Source organism: Artibeus jamaicensis, unplaced genomic scaffold, assembly GCF_021234435.1.
Source record: "Artibeus jamaicensis isolate MK-2021 breed Jamaican fruit bat unplaced genomic scaffold, CSHL_Jam_final contig_391, whole genome shotgun sequence".
Taxonomy (NCBI): domain Eukaryota; kingdom Metazoa; phylum Chordata; class Mammalia; order Chiroptera; family Phyllostomidae; genus Artibeus; species Artibeus jamaicensis.
In genome coordinates, this window is record NW_026521814.1 from 32,376,120 (window position 1) to 32,383,919 (window position 7,800).

The following is a 7,800-nucleotide window of genomic DNA, read 5'->3' on the forward strand; positions in this document are numbered from 1 at the left end:
ACAAAAGGAAAGGGTGAGGGACAGAGAAAGAGAAAGAACAGTTTAAGGGAAGAGAAAGAGGACAACAGCATCTTGGCAAGGCCCCTATTGGAGCCCCCGGAGAAAATAACCAGATCCTAGTACTGGGCCTGCATAGACCAGTAAAGGCCCATGTTCTCCACTCTGTAGATTTAAAAATAGTCCAGCAGTACTAGGCTCCCACCCAAGGTTTCAGTACAGCGTGCATCAACCCTGAAGACAGCCAGACGGAGTTCTTGCAGATTGATGAAAGTGAACATTTCCATTCGTATTGGGAAATGTATGTGTCCAGGAGAGTACTCCTGATCTTTGTGGTGGATTCAGCAGATTGCAACAGATTACCTGAAGACCAGAAACACCTTCGTCAATCAGTTAAAACTCCAGCATTCCTCCGCTTGTGTTTGTAAACAAGCAGGACCTTGAAACAGACTATCACCTTACGTACTCGTAGATCCATGAAGCTTTGGCATTATCAGAAGAGAAATGACAGGAAGAGCTACTTGTTTGGAGCCCAAGTGACTGCAAATGGCTCAAAGATATCCTTCACCATGCAAGATGCCCAAGACCTGATTGCATACCTGGCGACAGGTGTGCAGTGATGAGGCCCAGGCCCCCCGTGCAATACACACGTCACCGGGGGTGTTGCATGGCAGGCTTGATGCCAACGTTTCCACCTGCAAATACAAGAATAAGCCCTTTTCTGTTTTCCCGATGCACGGCATGTAGAAAAAAATAATGTTGAGCAATTAGGAGCATCATTTTATTTAGATTTTGAACTTTAAAAATATTGGCAAAATAAAATATTTGGGGGGGATTTGGATTTTAATCAACAAAATTAAAGTGAATATCAGCAAGCATTGATTCCATTTGTTCTTTTTCAACATGAGGTTCATATTAAAATATTTTAATAAACTTTTCTCTTCCAAGTAACAACAACAACAAAAAGACACTAATCACTGGGTTTAGGGCCCCCTCTAATTCAGTATGACCTTATCTTAACTAATCCCTGCAAAGACCCTATTTCCAGACAAGGTCACATTCTGAGTTTCCAGGAAGACACGACTCTGGGGGGACACTATTCAACCCACTATACCAATAAGCCTTCTTTCTGAGGTTGACATACAGTTTTGGGGTGGAAGTGACCCTTCCTCCCTTGTGTCCTTCTATCTCACCACCTATTTATCTACATATGTACCCTCCCAGGACTGTATTTTACTCACCCCTTTCTTCAGGGTGTATCTCAAACTAATCCTTACACTAGTTCGGCTAAGGAAGAGCCAACTAATGTCCTCTATTCAAATAGAAAATATTTGTGAAACCTATACTGTATAACTCAGATACACATGAGCCAGGAGAGCTAAAGATTAAAAAAGAAAGCTGTAGTTCTTTGACAAAGAAATCAGGTTTCATAATATTATTGGATTTTAATCTGTTGGACTCTCTATTTATTTCACTTGCACATGTTAAGAAAAAATTTCCAAAACTTGAAAATAAGAGGAAAAACATAATGTGGGTTGTTTTGGTGTCGTGGTCCAGCACCAATAAGCCCATAAAAGAGTAATTGGGTGCCCTAGGGCTTCCCTGTCCAATATGATGACCATAGCCACATGTGGTTACTTAAATTTAAACTTAATTTAAAAATTCAGTTCCTTAGTTGCCCTCGCCACCTTTCAAGCACTCAGTAGCCACATATGGCTACTGGGTACAATATTGAACCGCACAGTGGAGACCATATCCATCATCCCAGAAAGTTATATCACCTTCTATACTGACAGCATTGCTCCAGGGAAAGGTGATTTTACATATTTACTGTTTATCATAGGGTTCAGATTCTGAAAAGTTAGGTCTCAAGGTAGACAGTCTCTAGACACTGGAAAAGGCAATAAAATGGATTCTCCCCTAGAGTCTCCAGAAGGAACAAGACCTGTTCACACTTTGATTTTAGCCCAAGACACTTTGGTTTTAGCCTAATGAGACCCATTTTGGACATCTGACCTCCAGAACTGTAAGATGGTAAATCTGTATTGTTTTCAGCCACTGAGTTTGTGGTAATTTGTTATGGCAGCAATAGGAAACTAATACAGTAGGTGCTCACTTATAGAACAATGAAAAATTGCAAATGATTTCTGTGTAGTTGAAAAATAACCCTGAAGGTTTCAGCTTTTTGCCCTATAGGACATTAACAAGTTTTGTTTTGGTTTTTGGATTTCGTGGAGGTTTTTTGCCTGACTCTGCAAACTTATTTTGACACATCGGTTTTTCATATCTTCCTTTGAACTTATGTTACCATCTTTGTTCCCTCATTGACTATATCTTTAACCCTGTTCACTACATATTGTATAAGAGTCATGCTTTAGCCCTGGCTGGTGTAGCTCAGTGGATTGAGCACAGGCCTGCAAACCAGACAATCGCGGTTCGATTCCCAGTCAGGGCACATGCCTGGGTTGCAGGCCAGTTCCCAGCAGGGGACCCACGAGAGGCAACCATACATTGATGTTTCTCTCCCTCTCTTCTTCCCTTCCCCTCTAAAGATAAATAAATAAAATATTTTTTAAAAAATCTGTGTTTAAAAAAAAGAAAGAGTCATGCTTTAATATTTTTAAAGTTAGATGCTGACATGCAGCTAGCAAGGAAAAAAAACAGACACAGGACTTGGAGATTTTTTTATGGCAGAAGAGCCTACACAATGAACATAGTTATTTACAATTTAAATGAAGAAATTTCATATTCTATAATAAACATAATTTATTAATTTATCAGTTACAGCACCTTCTCCATACAGCGCACAAATCTTTGTGTGTGTGTGTGTTTCAGTTGTGTTTTGACTCTTCTTGAAATAATAAAGCGTAATATTCTGAAAATGTTGCTTATTTTCTTCCATCTTCAATATTAAAATGACTACACAAAATTCACTAATTTTGATAAGTTTTATTTATTTTTTTTAAAGATTTTATTTATTTATTCTTAGAGAGAGAAGAGAGGGAGAAAGAAAGGGAGAGAAACATCAGTGTGTGGTTGACTCTCATGTGGCCCCCACTGGGGACGTGGCCCACAACCCAGACATGTGCCCTGACTGGGAATCGAACTGGCGATCCTTTGGTTCACAGCTCACTCCACTGAGCTACACCAGCCAGGGCTTGATGAGTTTTTTTTAAATTCATGCTGATACGACAGCTGTCACAATGTAATCTAACAAAGTTGTTTTGAATAAAGTTCAAGACAACTAAGCTCTATTATAGCCATCTTACACAAAGAAACGAAATGAACTTTTTAGCCAACCCAATACACTTGTGCACATACACAACACACATGCACATGTGCCTATGAGTGTGTGTGTGCACATATTACAATGTTTAAGGCAGGTTCACAAGTGTTCTATAATCATCTGTCCAAAGCATAGTAATATAAATACTTTTACCAGATCATTTTCCAAGGGAAGCAATGAGCTTTTCAAAACAGGCCTTTGTCATCTTCTAGTAGCTGGAATAAGGACCTAATATTAGTTGCCCTTAAAAAGAAACATTTGTCTAGCTATTTCTACCACCAAAGTTCACATGTTGCACCTAGCACATTTCATCTAAATAGGTTGAAATTTTACATTCAAAAGTACTATGGGGAATTTGCCCCAGTGGCAGAGTGAAAAGATCAGCAAATCCTGTCTCCAAAAATACTAGAGAACTGGGCAAAATTGCCCCCAAAGTACCATTTCAGGACTCCAGACGTCAACCAAAAGCCAATAACAAATAGAGAAGTGTTTATTTATGAAAAACTGCTAAAGTTTAGGTAACAATAGCGGTCTATGGCACTCTTCTGAAAGAAAATAATAAAGATCAAAGTGGAAATTCATGAAATAAGAACACAAAGCAAAACATAGAGAAAAATTAATAAAAGCAATAAACCTTTAGCTATAGTGGCCAAGAAAAAAAAGAACACAAATTACTAAAATCAGGAATGAAAGGAAAATAACTAACACCTTTACAGATATTAAAGGAATTATCAGAGGATGCTATGAATAACTTTATACCAACAAATTAGACAACTTAGATGAACTGAAAAATTACCAGAAAGACACAAATTACCAAAGTGGACTCATAAAGAAATAGAAAACATGAACAGATTATAAGGACTTGAATTATTAATTGAAAATCTCCCCACAAAGAACAGCCCAGGACCAAATGGTTTTACTGATGAATTCTATCAACTTTCCAAAAAGAAATAGTGTCGATCTTACGCAAATTTTATAAAGAATGCCAGAAATAATTAAGAAAATATTTTTATTCATAAAATCAATCTTAATTTAAAGTAGGGAAGCCAATCTGGCCTATCAATGATGAAGAAAATTTCCAAAATACTAGTATCATAAGACATTGTCTTGAATATTGCTATTATTCTATCAAAAACTTTATTTACATGCTGGAGTTTGCAAGAAGTACAAATTACAGAATTCTTAATTGAGACTTGAAGTCTGAATAACAAAATCTTGCATAACACTAACAAAGACAAATAAGATCTCCGTCTCAAGGCAATATATTATAATGGTGAAACCAGACAGCTTGGGTTGAAATCAATCTCTTCCATTTACTATCTCCATGAGCTGGGAAAGTTCCTGATCTCTCTTTGCCTTAGTTTACCTATTGATAAAATGGGGCTCATAACAGTATTGACACGAGAAACCTCCAGACCTGTAGAGAATATTTAGCTGAATTTATCTGAGCCCAAATGATGGCAATTTCTGGGAAGCAAGATCTCAAATGCTCCACAGAATGACAGTTTTGTAGTTTCTTTTATACACCTAGAACTAAGGAGGGAACATAAGGAAGTTTGCACTAAGAGAGAAAGCAGGGCTGGGATTGGATAACAAGATAATTAACAAGATTATGTGCTTTCCTGAGGGTGGTTGGCTTATTTCAAAGATGTGTTCAGCAAGAAGCACAAGAACAGTGGACAGGGCCTGTTTAAGGCCAAGATAAACCTTTTACTAAAAAAAGTAATATGCTTTAAGTGTGGCTGCTCATCACGACCTCCCCACTTAGGAATTTAAGACTATATCTCCGTGTAGAACTCCTTTTTGTCCACAATAATTTCTAGATCATAGGGTAGTTTTGAGGGAAAAGATTCGTGTATAAAGTGCTCAGAAGAATGCACGTGTACCTGCTTTATATAAAAGTAGCTAATATTTTTATCAGTGGAACAGAGTATCTTTAACGGACTTCAGAAATGAGAAAAACTCTGTTTTAGGAGAAGAGTAATCAATAACACTAAAAGTTTTTAGTTTCCCATTCAGTGGAGATACCAGATAGTGTGGATTGGTGTTGCTGATGGAGACAGGGTCAGGCTCTTAGAACTGAACAGCCTACACAGAGTTGAGTGAAGCAAGAGAGATTCATTAAGAAAAGTACACTTCCCGAAATATGGGAGCGTGCCACCCCTGACCAGAGAATGGCCCCCTTCCACCAAAAGGGTGCAGGCTTTATCGGGTCCCATAATTCTCCTTGATTGCCCACACGGGGAGGAAACTGTAATGCTAATTTAGGACACTGAAGCAACGGTACAACTGAAGCTCTAGTGTCAAGTGCAGCGACTTGGTGTCTCAGAAATCAGGATGCTGACTGATGACAGCTGCGCTGTCTCAGGACTTCCTCATTTCTCTTCTATCTCCTGTCTCATTGGGACTCTGGGGAAAAAGACTTCCCTCTGCTCCTCACATACATCTGATCTCCCACCAGGCCTCCTGGTTCCTTTTATGGGCCAGACCCTTCAGAGTGCTGTTTGCTCAGCATGGAAGAGCACAAAGTCTAGACTCAATAAATATTGAATGATTCAGTAGATGAATTTGTTTTATTTTTAGTAAACTTGCTACTGTTTAATGGGGGATGGGTGAGAGGGGTGGTCCAGCGGGAATGGGGTCAGGGTGTCAGAAGCGAATCCCCCTGTGGGATAAGTCAGCTCTGGCCTCTTGGATCTGGCTCTGCAGCTCCTGGGTGGCATCCTCGCATCGTGAAAAGTTGCCACATGATAGCACACAGTGCCCAGTGCATAGCAGCCAGCAGATACCAGCAAATAGGCCGGCAGTGGCCACAGGACCTTCTGGCAGGACCAAGGCAGCTCCAAGCCTAGGGCCCCAGTGGTCAGAGCCGCCCAGGCAGAGCCCATGACAGCCAGTGCCCAAAGCCACTGTGCTAATTTTGTCATGGTTGCTCTGCCCTGAGTTGCCCAGTTGTGCCAAATTTGGTATTATTTTAAGTGGAAATAACATCTAAATCCCTGGTAACCTATGAGGCTGCCATGTGGGGTGGGCAGTCATGCCCCAAGTCTACAACTTCTTTAGTAAAAGGCTAAGCCAGACCTATCTACTTTTCTTGAGCATCTAGGCTAACTCATATTTGAAATGCCAGATGTAATCCTCTTTTCCAGACCTCTCAAAGGCATAACACCCACAAGAATCTTGTTAACCCTACTGCACACAGTGCAGCCAAGAGGGGGGGCCCAAAAAAGGGATTTGGAATGGGGTCCAGAACTCAGGGTATCTAGGAAATATTAGAAAGACATATAAGATGTCCTCACCCCTTCCCCCTCAACAGGTGTGAGTTGGGGGAAGGGACAAAAGGAGCAGGGCCACTGAGAGCTGTTTTGTACAGCAACAGCTTTGCAGCTAACCTCTGGCATGGTCATTTAACATATCTATAACCTTTAACTGGTTGCATAGATATGTTAAATAGCTGTGGCCATGCTTTGAGCTAGGGAGAAGGGAGGGACTTCCACCCAAGATGTAACTGGGAGGTAGGTCTCTCGAGTTACAGCACCTGCATGGGAGCTTGGAGATGATTGGCTCTGTGACATGGAACCATACCTGCCCAGACTCACGATAGCAGCCCAGTAACCTTGAATCATACAGAAATGCTGACAGGTGTAACTGATTGTGGGAGGAGTCGGAAATGGGGGTACAGAGGAAGACTGGCGTGGGGATTTAAACCCAGACTCAGCAGCCACTGGGGGAGAACCACATGCAGCTTTGCAGAGAGAACCATGAGGCTTCACCAGAGGGGGGACCCCCCCCCCATAGCTTTAGTAGAGAGAATCACCATGCGGCTTTAGCAGAGAATTGCCACTAGGCTTTTGGCCAGAGCAACAACCCCCACTCCCTACAGCTTTGGTGGAGAGAAGAACAACCATGCCCTTTTGGCCAGAGCAGGGACCCCTATAGCTTTGGTAGAAGAGGACCACACGGCTTTGGGGTGCTCCCTTTGGCCACATGGCCTGGGAAGCAGGAGAGACTTTGCCTGGAAGAAGGGTGAAAGAACGCTTGCCAGTAGGCCATGAGAAGGTGCCTCATGGCTTTGGATTAATTAGAGATCCTGCCTGGATGGTGACACAGTTGACAGTGACAGCGGCCTATAACATGGACACCTACTTCTTTTCTGGAGTGATGGTACCCCCAAATTAGGGAAGGGGAAAAGGAAGCACTGTGGGTGTCTGTGGGTATCCAAAAGGACTTTGGTATTTTAATGGGGACATTGAGTCACTACTTTAAGTCTGTATAGCTTTAAATAAACCTTTCCTTTCCTTTTCACAAATCTCTGGCATTGAGAGACGTCTTTCCTCTGGCAGTCGACAATTGAGCCCAGTAGGGGGTCCTTTTGGTAGTAGTATACCATCCTCAGACCCCTGTGTTCTGTAACACTTTTTGGTGTCCCCTGAGTGGATCAGATAATCGCCCCCACCCCGGCCTGTGTTCTGTTACGCTACTGTATTCCAATCCCCACCTTACTTTCTCCCACTTTC

General features: G+C 41.4%; 2 pseudogenes; one reads left to right on the forward strand and one right to left on the reverse strand.

Annotated features, from left to right (window-relative positions):
- The first annotated feature begins 254 nt into the window (after positions 1-254).
- Positions 255-617, forward strand: LOC119065512 (ADP-ribosylation factor-like protein 9; annotated as a pseudogene).
- A 5,315-nt stretch (positions 618-5,932) lies between these two features.
- Positions 5,933-6,210, reverse strand: LOC119065479 (dolichol-phosphate mannosyltransferase subunit 3-like; annotated as a pseudogene).
- Positions 6,211-7,800: the final 1,590 nt, after the last annotated feature.